The sequence below is a fragment of the Triticum aestivum genome, chromosome 1A (genome assembly GCF_018294505.1).
Source record: "Triticum aestivum cultivar Chinese Spring chromosome 1A, IWGSC CS RefSeq v2.1, whole genome shotgun sequence".
NCBI lineage: Eukaryota > Viridiplantae > Streptophyta > Magnoliopsida > Poales > Poaceae > Triticum > Triticum aestivum.
In genome coordinates this window covers 563,956,777-563,974,254 of record NC_057794.1, presented here as the reverse complement: position 1 = coordinate 563,974,254, position 17,478 = coordinate 563,956,777, and the positions used below count along the sequence as shown (strand labels likewise).

Below are 17,478 nucleotides of genomic sequence, written 5' to 3'. Positions count from 1 at the left end.
TTTTCCGCATCTTCAAAAGGAAAAACTGCAACGTCAAAGAGGCTCTTGACGGCGATGCTTGGGTGCAGCTAATCGACTTGTCGGAAGGGCTTACTACTCAACACATGCACGAATTCATTCAGCTTTGGTCCTAACCTCTCGTGTTCAACTTATCGAAGATAGGCCGGACTCTATCCTATGGATCCGTGAGGAGGCTCGTGTTTGGGTTAAGGCGGGTGCTAGACGTTCGAGTAATTTGATGCCGGGAGAGTAGGCTTTTGTCTCCGGTGGGGTGGCCTTCGCGCTTGTAAGATTTACAAACTCTCTCTTAATTAATTAATGTGGCAAAGCTTTTACGCTTTTCAAAAAGTGCTAAGGTAATGTCAACCACCTCCATGGAACACCCTGCTCACATATAAAATGCATCAGTGTGATGAGAATGCACCGTTTCATTTTTAGCCGGTGGGGAAGATGGAACACGCATGCATTTAGATTGGGGACCACGCATATATATACTCCACCGGCTGCATCTATATGTGGGGAGCCCCCGCGTGTAGATGGCAGGCAGAACGAGCTGGTTCACGCCGCAACCACTCCAGTTCAAATCGCCGCGGTCGACCACGAGTCACGCGCCCGTGGCTCATCCACCGGCTGCCGGCCGCGGCCTCCCCCGCGACTAAACCCACCCTCCCACCCCCGATCCAAGGAGGCTAGCTCTCCCACCAACGGAAGCGATCGCCGCCCAAGCAGGGGCATGAACGCCTGCATGTGACCACGACACAGTAGCACACCTGAGGCAGAAAACGCGCCGGGAGCTCGGTCTTCCAACAGCCTCGCACCGGGAGCCACCAGCGTGCCACCGGCGACGCCATCCCCGGCAGAGAATGGGGGCAGTGCCAAGCGCACACGACCCAGAGGCCAGACGCAGGCCACGGGGCGCCGTCCCAGCCATGGGTAATAATATCGGATCGACGGCACGCCTCCCGTGTCATGAGATGCAGGTGCAGACCCGCAAGATCGGATGCATACGCTCTGTAACTCGGTCATCCCGTCTTCTCTTTTGGCTGGCTTATCCTGCAATCTGAATATCTGATCATGCAACTCATTCAGGCTTTGTTCGGTTCCACTGGAACCAAACCTCTAGGGGATTAGACCCACACAGGGATTTGGTGATCCCCACCTCGTCACCCAATCCCCTAACCAACAAACCCTGCTAATCCCTGTACAACAATATGTGTTCGGTTAGTCCCCGGCAACCTCCCATCAATGGCCTTTGTACACTTCAGCACCAAATCAACTAAACCTCCTATCGTTGTTCTTTGCACCAAATCAAAAGAACATCACACACACAACAAACTTGCTATAAATTTCATACATCCAAGCACCAAATCCGCATAACAGTATTTTTGTTGCGTCAGAACAAAACATTATATGAGAAGCTTGCTGCAAGTTGATATTTTAGAAGAAAAAATATCAAACTATAACATGAATTCTGAATATTTAGAAGTCAAAAAACGACCCTAATCAACAATCACCGATGTACAATATTATTATATTTCCGACCATGATCAAATTATTGCTGTATAGAACAGACGACTCTAATCTCGCCGATGTCGCTTCCGTAGTGATTGATGCACTGCATTGGCAAAAAAGGGCGGTCAGTCCACATCAAAGGACTGATATCAAAGCATTGATGACCAGCTAGCAAAGAAAGATCATAAAATAATCGTGCATTGATTTCAAAATTTCACGGATCAAATGGGCAGCAACATCGCATCCATATCCACTAAACAAATGATCTTCCAATGGAAAGCTGCAAATAGCAGCACAGAATAATAATATTAGAAATGAACAACCAGGCATATATATCAATGATACAGCGTTATACATCGTGTAAGAATACACTAAATTCGTATGACCACAAAAAACTATGGTCTACTTTCAGAGAACAGTACCAAAATCACAAGTTTATGAACAAAGATTTCTTTCTTTCTTTCCCCGCAAAAAAAAAGATTTCTTTCTTTGGTACAAAATAATACTTGCAAAAGGAGGGCAAAGCAAAATTAAATGAAATGCGGAGATAGATCAATTCAGTTCCAATATGCACTGTATAAATAAGAGCTTCCATTACAGTCATAATCAGGGGAAAACAGGACAAAGAAAGGACAAGATAAGTACATAAAAAAGGACAAGATAAGATGATGTACATGAATGGATTCTCATCTCATAAGCATTTATCATGGTGCATTCTAGGGAAATCAAATTTCAGATAAAAAGTTATGAAATCTGGCGGATACCAATGGATGCACACACTACACATATTCTGGGTGTTCAAGACCAGTATGCATGAAAATAGCTACAAGGGGGATTCTTGCATATTCTAGATGATCTTGCAAGGAAATAAGAGAACAAGGGAGGTTCATGTGGGCTACTTGAGCCATCAGCTTCAGGTTACTAGATGAACAAGGGAGGTTCATGTGAGCTAGATGAAGATGCGAGTCCCAGTAGGGTACAAAGAAAACCAAGTATGTACATCAAGATTAATATACCTTAGTCTTCACGATGCTGCCCCAAGCGGGGTCTTGCTGCGGCTGTGAGGCGGTGAAGCTGGCCTACAGAAAATGGAGGCAAAATGCAGATTTAGACATCGAAAGTAGTATGAAACAGTTATCGTTCTAATGTAGCACATACAAGTCAGGTCAAGCAACATAAAGTGGTATGAAACAGTTATCGTTCTAATGGAGGCATATATTTTTTTCTCTTATTACAAAAACATTTTATGTCTACACATCTCAATATATTCTATATGTTCTGACAAGTAAAACTTTCTGCATCTAAATTAGTAAAATGCACTGTCGTAGTTGCATGGCTTCAAGATGCCTTGATCTCAGAGCATTTTACCTAAATTTCTCTTCACCCCCACTATCAGAAAAAATTCATGTAGTTGATGTTCACCTCAGTTACATAAAACTCAACTTTTCTCACCTCCCAAGGATATCATTGACAAAACTATATAGCTACAATTGCATCTTGTTGATTCTCTACAGGTAGCTGCAAATATAGTACTGAATCTCAGGGACAAATAAATACTAGATTACTAGTAGCATATATGTGCACTGCTAATGACATTGACAAAAAGATTCGACTATGTAGCAGATTTGGTTAGATTCAACTAGGTACACCATTTGCACCAAATCACAGGTAGAGCAAGTACAGAGGAGGGTACTGGGAAGCTGTAGTAAGCAGAGAGGAGAGGTGGAGCCTCGCCGGCAAGACGGCCCTTGTCACCGGTGGAAAAGGGGACGGGAAACCCTAGAAATCAAAAGGGGGGAGAGGAAGGAAACAAGGGTGGGGGAGAAGATCTTACCGGCATAGAAACGTTGGGGAGGGCCACCGGAGTAGGTTGGTGCGGCCGCCGAGCTCGCGCCGGGGATGGAAGAAGAGGGTCGCAGATCGGCTGCTGACTTGGGGAGAGTGGGGCGAGGTAGAAGGATGGCGCAGCAGCCGGTCTTCAGTGGAGGAGAGAGATCGCCCGCTCCGGCCCCTCGCCGTCGCCTAGTTCTTCCCTGTCGGCGTCGGCGCCGCCGCCGCTCTCGCCCGCTCCTCCTTTTTCTTTCGAGCCGAGAAGACTGAGACGACTGGTTTTGTTCCACGGGTGGGGAGACGTGGGTGAAAACCCAGTGGAATCCCTGTGGTTTGGGGTGGATTTGGATGGGATATCAACCCGGCCGGGTTTAACCGAAGACGCATATAAGGTAGGTCGGGATCCTACCCCGACCGGGGTCAAAAGCACGTGGATTAGGCCAAAACCCCGCCGATCCCGGCGGGGGCGGGGATTAAACGAACAAAGCCTCAATGGTTTGCCGTTCTGGATCTCTCTCACGGACAGGGACAGGCAGGTGAGCATCGATGTTGCTGGCAGGATCTGCGCTCATTCAAAGCCAGCTGCTGCTGGGTGTGATTAGAGCGTCCTGTGGAGCAGGCCAGGGACACCTCTGACATAGTCTCTTTCTCTCAGCAGGGGCAACTCCCTGTACCATGGAGCCGACGTGGATTATGTGCAGCTGCAAGTGCGCGTGGGTTGCAATTTGCAGGGCACGGTCTCTCCTAGGAAAGATTCAAGGCACGGTTGTCTTTGCTTGCCCTTCAACTATTATATTAGATAGGTAAACTGCAAACATATTTTGGTTTGTATGAGTACTCTTGTATAAGAGTTGCAACTAATAACACTTTCGAATGCTTTAGCTTTTTTTTTGCACATCTTCAAATCAGTTGCTTGTGGATTGATGCGTATGGTCTGGCATGTGTATGTATGATGCAGTTCAGCGCACTGTTGAAATTATAACCACTATTAAATGAAGCTACTGCAAATGTAGTTGAAATGATTGTTAAAAGGGATTGAATTTGAAAACATTGCATTGTGGCAAGGCAGAAATGGTAGTTGAATGCGTAGTCATTTGAAAAATTATTTCCTTGCACCTTTTTATTATGGTCCCGTAGCAAAGCATGTGCACTATGCTATGATAAGTAAATCATGCTGATTGCATACAAAATATTTATGCCCCGTTGCAACGCACGGGGAGTTACCTAGTCCTTTTAAGATTCTATGTGTTAGCGAACGTGTATTCTCTACATAGTCTAGCACGCTAGTCCTTGGCCTATTTCGGCGTGAGCTAGTTAAGGCACTCATGTATATCTTGTAACACTCGGGTCAATCAATACGACAACAGTTTGTTGCACGAACCCCTCTCTCCCTCCTCTCGCTCGGTCTCTGACATGGTATCAGATATCTGAGATCCTCACCTTCCGCTGCCTCTCTTCCTCCTCCTTGCGACCATGAGCGACTCCTCCTCCATCTCCTCCAATGCCTCGAGCTCCGACGAAGAGTTCGACCTCCCTGTCGCAACACAAACCCTTCCCACTACTCTCATCCAAGGTTTGCGCACCCGGGATCATGTCCTCGTCACCCTGGACTACGAGAAGGAGAACTACAGGCTATGGCGTCATCAATTCCTCGCCGCTCTCGCCAAGTTCGGCCTCACCGATCACATAAATGGCTCGCCGGCGCATGCCACCTCCGATTGGGCCCTCAACGACTTCGCCATCGTCTCCTGGTACAACGCAACCGTGACTCCTTCGACCTTGGAGATCGTCGAGGATCGCAAGGACACGTCGTACTCTCTCTGGCACTCTCTCCGCTCTCTCTTCCACAGCAACAGCGACGCCCGGATCACCTACCTGCTCGACGAGTTCCACAGCTTCATCCAAGGGGATCTCTCCCTCGTCGACTACACGTATCGGCTCAAGCAAATGGCCGATACTCTCCGGGATCTGGGCCATCGCATCAAGGACCGCAACCTCATCCACAACGTGTTGCGCGGCCTCGACGAACACCTGCAGCATGCCGTCCCGCACATGACCAGGGGCCGCCGGCCCACCTTCATCAAGCTACGGCCATTCCTTCAATTGGAAGAGCAGCGCCTTAGCCTCTAGGCGCATGTCGCCGCACGCACGGCCCTGCTTGCCCAGGCCGGCGCCTTCTACGCGGCGCGTCCATCGCCGCTGTCGGCCCCAGCCCCGACCTCCTTCAACCCAGCTCTCCTCGGGGCCAATTCCTCAAGCGCATGCGGCTCGGCTTCCAACAACCGTGGCAAGACGAAACACAAACATAATCCGGCGAACGGCGGTAGCTCGTCTTCCGGCAGGGGCCCCTCTAGCGGCCTGCTCTAGGGCCCCTCCGGCGGCCCGCTCCATAGACCACGCCCGCCCGCTCTGCCCACCACCGCCGCTGGGACGTTTCAGGGTATGCTTGGCGCCCGCCCCCTGGCCCAGCCATGCATCAGGCACTGCAGGCCTCGACCACGCCTGCGACTCAATGGGATCAAGCGGCGCTCATTGCCGCTCTCAACCAAATGTCTGTGCACCCGCCATCTGCACCAGGTGGCGAGTGGGTCTTCAACATCGGCGCCTCCTCCCACATGAGCTCCGGCTTCGGTATACCCTACTCCCCTCCCAAGCCCTCTTCTCCTTCTTCTATCTTCATCGGTAATGGCTCCACACTGCCCATTACCATTGTCGGCTCCAATACCCTTCCCTGCCCCTCCCGCCCTCTCTCTCTTCTTGAAATCCTCATCTCCCCATCTCTCATTAAAATCTCGTTTCCGTTCCCGCGTTTACTCATGACAATTTCATTTCGGTTGAATTTGACCCCTATGGCTTTTCTATTAAGGACCTCGCTACCAAGACTGTACTTCGCCGATGTGACTCCTCCAGTGATCTCTACACCTCGCGCCGCCACGACATTGCCTCACCACCGCCGTCACCGCCGACCTTTGGGACCAGCGCCTCGGCCGCCGTCCTTGCCAAGGCTTCTACCTACTTTGATTTTAGTTGTAATAAGAGCTGGACGACCCATTGCGCCGCTTGTCGTCTCGGCAAACACACTAGGCTTCCATTTACTTCTTCTACTTCTTCCACCACTTTTCCCTTTGAACTTTGTCATTGTGATTTATGGACAAGTCGTGTCACGAGTGTATCCGACTATTATGGAAAACGTTTCGCGTCTACACACCGGCCGAAGATTCGGCCGGCCGAGCGCGCGTCATAGGATTAGCACTAATCCTACGGTGTGGCTGGCTGCCTACGGGTCCCGATCTTCTTTCTTTTTTGGAGAGCACGTGGTGGTGGCCCCAAGCACTACACGTGGATCGATGTCCTCCATTCGTTTCTTTCTTCCTCCCCTGGAGCTGGACGTCACCTTCTTCTTTCCCAACTAGCCATATCACACACACACACGCACCATAAACTTGAGAAGCTGCATGGCGTCCCTAGCTACAAACGGTGTCCGGTGTCCAGGGGGAGCTGCCGCCACGAACGGCGGGCTTGGCGACCGCGAGCAGCAAGAACGGGTTGGCGCTTTACCCGAGGCACCCCACGGCCTGGTTTTCGCTACATGCTACAAACCACATCGCAAAGTGCTAGTACAACCGACTTCCCACGCTGCTACAAACGGCACTCCATTTTGCTTCATCGCGCAAACGGCATCGTAGTGTATTTCCTACAATCGATGTCACAGCTTGCTACATCCAGCATCGTGGTTTGTTACCACCAGCCCCCACACTGCTACAACCGGCGTCACATTTTGCTTCATTGTGCAAAACGGCGTCGCGGATTTTGCTACAATGAGCATCACGTCCTGCTACATCCAATGTCGTGTTTTGCTACAACCGGCACGGCGAGCTGCAAGCGGCAGCGCCGCAAGCTACTATGGCTGGGTGATGAAACAATTTTTTTTGCTGGAACCAAGGTTCAAATTTGCTGGAACCGGCGAGCCGAGTTGGTGCGACGGTGAGCGACGGAAAACGAAGATGACTTTTTTTTGCTGCAACTGTTTTTGGCGTTTGCTACGACCGGCGGGCGTTTTTGCTGCAACTAGCAACTGAAGGAGGTACACTGCAAGCTCATCCATGGAGGCGGGGGGAGGGGCGGGACGAGGGCGGAGCTACGTCTGGCCGGCGGCAGATCTATGCAGTCAGCGGCGAAGCTGCATATGGCGAGCGTGGGGCGTCCGGCGAGAGCCGCGGTCGTCCTTTTTTTCTCCAAGCCTTTGTGGAAAAGGAGGATCTAGCTTGTGCGCTAATCAAGACTGTTAATACGCGCTCGGTCGAATGCTAGGCAGCCGACCGGCCGAAATTTCGGCTGGCGCGCCGGCGCCTAGCAGTGCCCTAGTATTATTTGGTTATTCTTGATGACTACACACATTATGTATGGACCTTTCCCATTTGTCAAAGTTCACCGCCTAGTTGTTCTATTTTATGCCTACGTGAAAACTCAATTTTCTCGCCCTATCCTAGCTTTCAAACTGACAATGGCCGTGAATTCAGCAACCTTGACAATAACTCCCTCCTAGCATCCCACGATACACTCCTTGGCCTTACTTGCCCCTACACTTGTCAACAGAACGACAAGGCAGAGTGTACCCTCCGCACCCTCAATGACGACGTCCGGACGTACACTTCTTCTTCACGCCTACATGCCTCATTGAGAGTAAAGTCTATATTAAACCTTGAATTTGTAGAACTGGTCGAAATCAAGCGGTGAACTCTGAATCCCTGAAGTCGGTACCCTGTGCTCAGCGATCCCGGTCAATCTCAACCTCAAACCTGTTCAATGTTGTTTGGCGCATCGGGAAAAGACGATCCCGGTGGGGATCACCCACTACTTTGGTTCACTATGTTCGCCCACATATCTCCCTTCTCCTCCCCCCTCCATTACTAAACAGTAAAGCTGAGCTAGCTATGACCTCTCACAGCGATTTCAGGCCCTAAACCGTTCGATCTATTGTTTCAACGCTCCAGATCACTGATGACCTCACTGCACGTTACTCAGCCCGTTTTACCACGCCAGGCCGCTTCTCTCGTGGGCCCAACGTCTCTAGGCTGCTGCTCCGGAGACCAACCTGTGCTTCTTCTGGTTAATCGGGCCGACTTGCTCTGAAATGCGCAGCCCATGCCTTTCATTAACCGGACGGTGCCCCCCTAAAAAAACGGACAGTGGCAGCGACGAGGGCGCCGAATGACCTATTAATTCGCCGGCCGATCAGGGAAAGAGATCGGAAGGGTTGCGTCGTGGGCGATTGGGGTTCATCTGCCGTCGTTAACGTGAGGAGTAGATCAGCCAGCCGTTCCTACAGGCCATTTAGTAGAGTGCTCTCTGGACGCCCATATCCTCGTTCTCTTTCCCGTCCCAGCGTCACAGACGCAGGTAGATGTCACCATGGAACTTGCGACGAAGCAGACCGGCAAAACAGTGAGCGGCCTCTCAACCTTCCTCCTTTTTTGGCTTTTCCCTTCCTCTCTCCCGTCTGCCTTATCCATCATCAATTGCATCCAAAGCACTTTTTGCTACTCGCCGCTGTAGGAGCGCAACTCCAGTGCTAATCTGGATTGCTTTGACACACCACACTAGAATATAAAAGGTCATGTTTCTCTTTCACTCATCAGATGCAAAATATATATTTTGCTGATGACTATGCTATCCAGAAACTTCGCAAGGTAGCAGTAAATAGAAGTCAAATTATTGTTTTGGCCTGTATATGTATATATATTATATTTTCATCACATTGCTCTACGTGTATTTCTCCATCTTAGTTTTTGCCTGTGATTTTTTTGTGACGTTGCAATATATATAATATACTAGCACAATGCCCGTGTATTGCTACGAAACTATAAAATACGAGGAGTTATAGGCCACTGACTTAGGCAATTGTCAAAATACACTGGCGTCATGCGGCCTTTGCTCGAGGTTCACTATAAAAAGAATAAAAATACAACAAAAGATCACGTGTCAAGCATTGGAGAATCTTAAGTGACAATGGTCCTTTATAGACACAACATTTCGAATGTTAAAACATATGAAAATAGACATTGGTAAGTTGATTGCAAAAGGTCATGGATCGGGTAGGAGGAAGTCTATTGTCATTTTGGATTTCAATTTGTTTACACCCTTGTTCTATGATATAAAACTGAAATAACTTGATTTGGAAGAAAAAAGAAAAGAAAATCAATATCATTATAGTGGTTGTTTGAGTATTATATACAGGAGCAGGCAAAAATACTAGTCTTTGTTCTTTATTTTTTACCAGAAAGAAGAGACGTGGGGGAGGAGAATTGGCGTAGCCGTCGGATGGAAAAAGAAGAAACAGGAGCACGGACGGGAGCATTACGAGGGAGCAGGCAAGCCCCGTCCCATGTCTATCTAACTCCACGTGGACACTCGTGCCTCGTCCGCCCAGTGCAGACATCGTCACTGGCAAATGTGTTTTCCGGCAAAAGACGAAGGCCGAGGGCTCGCTCGAACGCTATAAAGCATGTTGGCCCGTGGTTTCTCTCAACGCCCGAGCATTGATTTTGGTGACACCTTCTCTCCGGTGGTCAAGCCGAAGACGATTCGGACAGTGCTTACCTTGGCGTGCTCATGTGCTTGGTCCGTGCACCAGCTTGACGTGAAGAACGCCTTCCTTCACGATGTTCTCAATGAGCAGGTCTACTGCCATCAACCCACTAGATTCGTCGACGACACTCGCAGCGATGATGTCTGCCATCTTTCCAGGTCCCTATAGGGTCTCTAGCAGCCCCCATGGGCTTGCTTCCCTCGCTTCGCCGCCACGATCGGGTTCACTGCCTTGTGCTCAGACGTCTCGTTGTTCATCCTCCGGCGGGGCGATGATGCTTCCTACCTGTGGTTGTACGTCGACATCATCGTCCTCGCAGCTTCATCGACGACTCTTCTTCACACTGTCGTCGGTCAGCTACAGCGAGAGTTTGCGATGACGGACATGGGCGCTCTTCACTACTTCTTTGGCATCCGCGTACAGCGCACCTCGCGTGGGTTCTTCCTCAACCAAGCCCAATACGCCGAGGAACTTCTTCAATGGGCCGGCATGTCGCAGTGTTGTCCTGTCTCCACTCCGGTCAACACGTCACCCAAGCTCGCCGCCGATGCCGGATCACCTGTATGTGATCCCTCTGAGTATTGCAACCTTGCGGGTGGCCTGCAATACCTCACTATGACTCGCCCAGACTTGGCATACGCCGTGCAGCAGGCGTGCTTGCATATGCATGATCCTCACGACTGTCATCTCTCCATCATCAAGCGGATCTTGCAGTATGTTCGTGGCACCTCTACATATGGGCCTCTCCCACAGGCATCACCATCGACCGACATTGTCGCCTACTCGGATGAGGACTGGGCCGGGTGCCCGGACACCCGACGATCTACATCGGGGTATTTGTGTTTATCTCGGCGACACGCTCATCAGCTGGTCCTCTAAATGGCAAGCTACAGTCTCTCGCTCTAGTGTGGAAGCAGAGTATCGTGTTGTCGCCAACGCCGTCACCGACTGCGTGTGGCTTCGACAACTTCTTAGTGAGCTTGGGTGCCCTCTACCGAAGGCCACCGTTGTGTTCTGTGACAACATATCCGCTTTGTACATGTCCACTAATCCCGTGCATCATCGGAGAGGACAAAACACATCGAGTTGGACATTCATTTTGTCAGGGAGAAGGTGGCCCTCGGCGAGTTTCGCATTGTACATGTGCCTACTACACAGCAGCTAGCCGACATCATGACTAAGGGTTTAGCGACATCTGCATTTCAGTCTTTGCGTCTTGCAAGGCAGCGACGACTCGACTGCAGCGGGGTGTTAGCGAACGTGTATTCTCTACATAGTCTAGCACTAGTCCTTGGCCTATTTTGGCGTGAGTTAGTTAAGGCACTCATGTATATCTTGTAACACTCAGATCAATCAATACGAGAACAGTGTGTTGCACGAACCCACACTCTGGCCGAATTGAAAATGGCCGGCCTTTGGATGACAGTGCTTTTTCTTTCTCATTGCGGCCCATCACCTGTTAAATGGCATGTAATACATCAGCTAAGAATATATTCATTTGCCTAAAAAAAGCTAAGAATATTCATATATCATTTTGCTAGCCATTTGCAACTCTGGACTAATATGATTTTCAAATAGCGTTGTTCCATCAGGTCTTTGTCTGAACTCTCTGAAAGAATTCCATATAAACCAACCAAAAAACAGGTTGAAGTAGGATATATAACAGGGCGAAGGTAACTCATATGTGACCTCACTGGTGTATGGCAAAGCAAGGATTAGATGCAAGACATCATAACGACGACAAAACAGCATGAATAACTGCATCAGTACACAAATAAGCATGAAAATGGTAATCCTCAGTAAACATGTACCCCTTCCATCCCATAATATAAGAACAATTTTCAAGCTAACATAGCTTGAAAACGTTCTTATATTATGGGATGAAGGGAGTACTTAGGAAACACATATCTCAATGATGGAATGACCTGAATACACCAGGCAAAATAAGGAAGCAGCAAATCTACTACAGGCAGAAGATCAAGCACACAACCATTTTCAAGAAGGCACAGTGATAGGAGAGCAAACCTTATGACCAAATAAAAAGGTTGAACATAGGGAATATACAGGCATAGCATTGCACTGATAATTATAGATAGATTCGGTAGCGCAGCCCAACGAGTACAGAAATATCATGAGGAGAGGCAGGGGAGAGCAGAGAGTTCGCACAGCGATATTTACAAGGCTTGAAAGTGGCCTGGTTCAGATCTTAAATAGGGAATATCAACAGAGCTTTGACATGGCTCTTTGAGCGCCAAAGTCTGGGTTTGCAAACACACAACAAACATAGTAGGAACGTGTCCAAAAGGGTGCAAAGACAGGCACATGAAGACAACTGAGATGAATTAGTCATGGCTTGTCCTTGCTGGCGTAGGCTTTAGGGGCCTGCGCCAAAGTAGCGACCGTCTATATACAGAACAACCTGATGAAAAAGACAAGGAAATTCATGAGATGAGCGCTTCCACATGGCATTCACAAGTATACAAGGGATAAACGGCTAGTACAATTGTACGAATCATATATGTAGTTCATCAGTCATCGGCTCAAATTGTGGATCAGCTAGTAGAAGGGCAAGCGTCATGGCAGTAGAAGGCATAGCCGAATGGCATTATAGGAGTGATTAACAACACATTCATATGAAAGGCTGAAGGCATGGCCAAATCAGTGGACCTATAAGTATCATACAGCATCAGCAAAGCTTTCCAAAACAATTTGTCCAAGAAGAGCATAAATAAAACCCAGCCACCAGCAACTCTCTCTAAAAGAACTTGTTTTAAAAGGGCATAAATACCACTCAGCCATCAGCAAACCTTTGAAAAGAACTTGTCCTAGAAGAGGCACTCTTGTAACATGTATGCAAATATAATTGGAAGACATGCATTCTCTAGAAACAGAGACCTATCAGAAGGCATGGAAGAAGAATTTGGTTTACCGTACGTCCATGATCACCCAAGACCATAGATTAGTTATTGCTTTGTCTTCTTTGCATTGTCAGCGTTCTTGACACCAGCATTGCTCCTAAGTTGTATGAACCAACACAAAGCAATGAGCTTCATAGTTAAATAGACGATGCATAATTTATATTTACCAGAGGGAGTTTACCTCTTGGTCTTTGCCTGGTCAGATTGCACAGCCTTGCCATTCCCAGAAGTCGAAACATCAGCCTCTGCAGTGCCCAGTGTAGGCTCCTAAGTCCTAACACAGAAAGATGGCTATGACAGAAGAAAAAATGTGCTCTAGAAAAAGGAACAAGCAAAGGAAATAAGCCCATACATCGACCGTTGCTATGGATGCAGAGCCAGCTGAATCTCCAGTTGAGGCATTTTCTCCAGCCTCAACAGAAAGCTTTGGCACACCTTCAGCCGGTGTATCAACCTATGTGCTTTTAGCGGGTGTGAGTATCAGCTTATGACGTGCATTCTTACGAGAGGCTGACTTGCTGCATTAAAGTAGAGAGACAGAAGGTTTGTAAGCAGAAGGACAGTAAAGAGAAAGACGTAGGAATGTACTCCCTCTGTATCAAAATATAAGACGTTTTTTGACACTATGAAGTTTAAAGTTTATGGGCTTACCCAGTGATAGAGGTATGAAGGACTGGCCCTTCCCTTTCATCATTGATATGGGGGTGTTCATCTGTTTGTCATAAGCACCTAGTTAGGACAAAAGAAGCAAATCAAGAGATAACGACAGGAAACACACCTCATCAAGAGGCGACTGAGAAACAAGGCTAGAGCTTCCTGGGCCGTGTGCATCCTTTGATGAAGGTGTGAATGATCCAACTGGCGACATCAGTGAGAAACCAGAGAGTACACCAACTGAGCCTGTACCAGAAGAAGAAGGGCGAGAAGCTGGGGAAGCAGGACCAAATTCTAACGGCCCAAGCTCAGGCTGAAAGGTCTGGTCAATCCTATTAACTTGGAAGATAGCTAGTTGCTTGTAGGCTTGAAAATTTTGTTGGAAATGGCCACCACCAGGCGCTACGTCTTTGTGACCATTCTGGTAACTTCCACTGGGAGGGTTACATCAGCTCCTCCTATCTGCGCAAGGTCGCGAACCTCTGAATAGTGAATACCCTGGATACTTTTGCCGCAGCAAGGTTAGAAGTGGTTTGCCTATTGCTGTTCTGCCAGCTCTCTCGAAGAACATTGAATTCAGCCTCAGCTGATCCATCAGTTGCAAATGTGCAGATAGAATATCTGAACAACAAAGCACAAAAGATCTAATCAGTCAGAGCAGAACACACTGACTTGAAGGACAACTTGGCAAAAGCGCTTACGCCGGCTCTCCCCCAACGGAAGAGCAACCTTGGTCTGAGCAACGGAACCTAGGCCCATTAACATACGCAGTCTTATGGCAGGCAACGCACGAGAGGAACCACCAACGCTGATCAGAGCCCAGACGCGTGATGGTGACCTTACAAATGAAAGGCTTGCCCTACAGAAATGAAACTGTGTACTGTTTGGTATAAGAGAATATAGACAGGACAGTAAAAAACAAAGTGTTTGAAAGCGGAGAAACATACCAAATTATCTAATGGATCAAGAGCAAGAAGCTGCTTAAAAGTCATTTCAACTGGAGGCTCACAAATGGACGCCCCAACGCCTTGGTCTATCGGTGCATAAACTGCAACAGGAGCAACCTCTTTCCCAAGACTAGAGAGTAAACTAATGGAGATTTAGTAAAGGGGTGATCAACAAGGGCAAGCACCGGAAATTTGCAACGAGGAGAAAGACCTAGAATGGAAAGCGTTGATCTCTGGCAGATTCTCGTTAATGTACCAACGGCAGGCGGAGCTACCACTTAGCAATTTAACACCTGGTTTAAAGAAGCAGATACAAAGATAGAATAAGTAGAAGACACAATCAGCGAGTATATACATCAATAGACTGTGTTATGATTGAGAGATATGAATACCTTGAGACATTTTTGGCAGGGTCCCTACAAATATGGCTACAACAGCACTTTCTATACTTGCAGCACGAACATCCTCGGCAGCAAATTCATGAGCACGAGCACCCCAAAGAAGGATTTTGATCTCATTACCCCTGCATTTTTGGTCTGGCATATGAACAAGCAGCATGAAACAATGTAGATCAGCAAATGCAAAGAAGTGGGAAACTCACATCAGATCAGTCAGGATTATAGTCCTAGTGTCAGAAGGCTGTGGCTGGTACATGGACTGCACAGGGATTATGTCTGACAAATGACAATGCCGTAATCTGGCCAATGACATCTGAAAGCAACAAAAAAAGCAGCAAGTGTAAGCGTGAAAGCGAGCAATGCAAACACAAGCAAGTTGTGCATTTGACACAGGTTAACTAACCTAGAAAGCGAGGTGTGTTGCTAGTTGGCCTTGGGATACCTGGAAAAGGCAAAAGGTTGTACGTGCAGTATGGATATGCATCCTCAAGGCCTGGCTGGGGCACAGCGGTGCTGTATCGAGTGAACTGAATCATGTAAGGGCTCTCAACAGTCCTGAAAGATGACTCCAATTGGTTGCACATGAACTTCATGAGGGAGACCTTTCCTTCCTCTAGAACATCCTTCAAGTGTTCAGATGCCTCAGGAGGAAGCTGTGCATACATGTGGGTTCCCTGTAGTGGAAAAACATATATTAGTAAAACCAAACAGCAGCACAGGAAGCATGACAAGCTACTGTATAATGAAACATAGCAGGGTATGAAATGAACCTCTTGACCGATAACCACAAGGTCAGTATGCAGAATTGGGCCGTCATCGCTTGTCCCACGATAATGTCATAGACGAGAGAGGAGCACACACACATTCCAGTTGATTTCCTTGTCATGTATCTGTGAAAGCAAGCTAATTGTATTCTTGGCCATCTACAAGCATAACATAAACCAGAGAGGGTGAATGGTAAGGAAAATAGGAAACAGATGAATAAAAAATGCATATGCACTCACCTAAGAAGAAAGAAAGAAAAGCACAGAGACTGGAAAGGCAGCAACGAAGCACCGTAATAGAGGCATCGGGAAAAGAAGAGGCCAAAAGCAACACACAAATGGAAGCTTGTACGTTTAATAGCAAACAGATTATTCATGAGACGCAGCAGATAAGTAGGATGCCATAATACAGGCAGCCTAGTAGTATTGAGCACAAACAAAACATAGTGCGTTCAGAACAAGCATACAAACACAAATTTGTCAAAATGTAGACGCAGCGATGACAAAAGATTAAGAGACGCAATGCAATATCTAGAGAGGAGGCAATTGTATGTACAAGACAAAAGCATTATGGACATGGTATTTAAGAAGCCATCTCAAAGATCTCAGGGAACACAATGTTCCTTGTCTGAGAACCAGTACTACCATCTTCATTTTTAATCAACACCTTTTAAAGCTTCCTTTGAGGTCACACGGGACACGGCCACATAAAGTTGGCCATGCGCGAAGACAGGCGAATTGAGATACAACCAACATTGGCAAGGGTCTGCCCCTGGCTTTTATTATTTGTCATAGCATAGCAAACCCTAACAGAAAGTTGGCGCCTATGCAATTAAATGGCCATTTAGGTTGCTTGGATGTCAAACATATTCTTGGGATGTAAACGACGTCGCCAACATTGGAGCCAGTGATAACAACCGCTTCAATTACTTTGTCAGCAAGCTTTGTTACTATAAGTCGAGTGCCATCGCACAGACCCGCCGACTGGTTTAAATTTCTAAGTAGCATAATGGGCACACCTACTTTAAGGACCAATCTATGCCATGGGAAATTGTTAATCTTAATCTTATTCAGGCACTCAACATGATATAAAGTATCTATATTTCGTACACCATCTGAAGAGTTTCCTACGGAATCAAAGCTTAAGTACTCTCTGTCATCCAAAGGCAGCAATGAAAGAACATGGTCATTTATTTTTTCAGCCATATCATTTGTTGGTGTCAGGATAGCTCTCTCTCTCGCAAATAAGAAGGATCAGAGTACCTGGACACTAAATTCACATAGACCGCCTGGACAATAGCATCAATATTATCACCAGTAGTATGCACCAAGAACTCATGAGGAATAGTTACCCATGAAGGGAGCGATTCTCCTTCCGTGCAACAGCAGGGGCTGTCCCATCTCCAATAATAAGAACCCATTGTGCAAAAGCAGCAACCTCACTCTGTAACAGAGGATATGCAGTTTGCATGGTTAGGCGCATGTTGATGTTAAGGTGCAAAATCTCAATAGAGTAACTGCAGAACCCACAATGTGTGCCCTACTGCCACGCTCAATGACCAGCAAAATCAGCCTTAGGTCACCTCCTACAACGACAACTTAACCACCGAAAGGAACATCGTCCAGTGCAGGATCAATGGCAGACAGGACATCACAGAAAGACCGATCCACTGCTTTGAAGCACCCTCAATGCGCCATTAAAGCTTCGCCCCATATGATAAAAGACGCCGACTCAATCGAGGCAGAAAGCATGGTAGACCTCTAATATCACAGGTTCTGTTCTCAGCAAGATCAATAGGTATTTTGAACCTGGATGGGCAGTTCTACCCTGAGGCAAAAGCAAGGCTGCTACTCCCGAAGATGCAA

The 17,478-nt window shown here is 47.6% G+C and overlaps 1 long non-coding RNA gene across 1 annotated transcript; it reads right to left on the bottom strand.

Moving 5' to 3' along the window:
* Positions 1–1,138: 1,138 nt before the first annotated feature.
* On the bottom strand, positions 1,139–3,825 carry LOC123068162 (uncharacterized). Its single transcript, XR_006431591.1, has 3 exons — positions 3,347–3,825; positions 2,529–2,591; positions 1,139–1,615 (listed from the first exon to the last, which is right to left on the bottom strand). It is a non-coding gene; the product is annotated as an uncharacterized lncRNA (long non-coding RNA).
* Between the last annotated feature and the right edge of the window lie 13,653 nt (positions 3,826–17,478).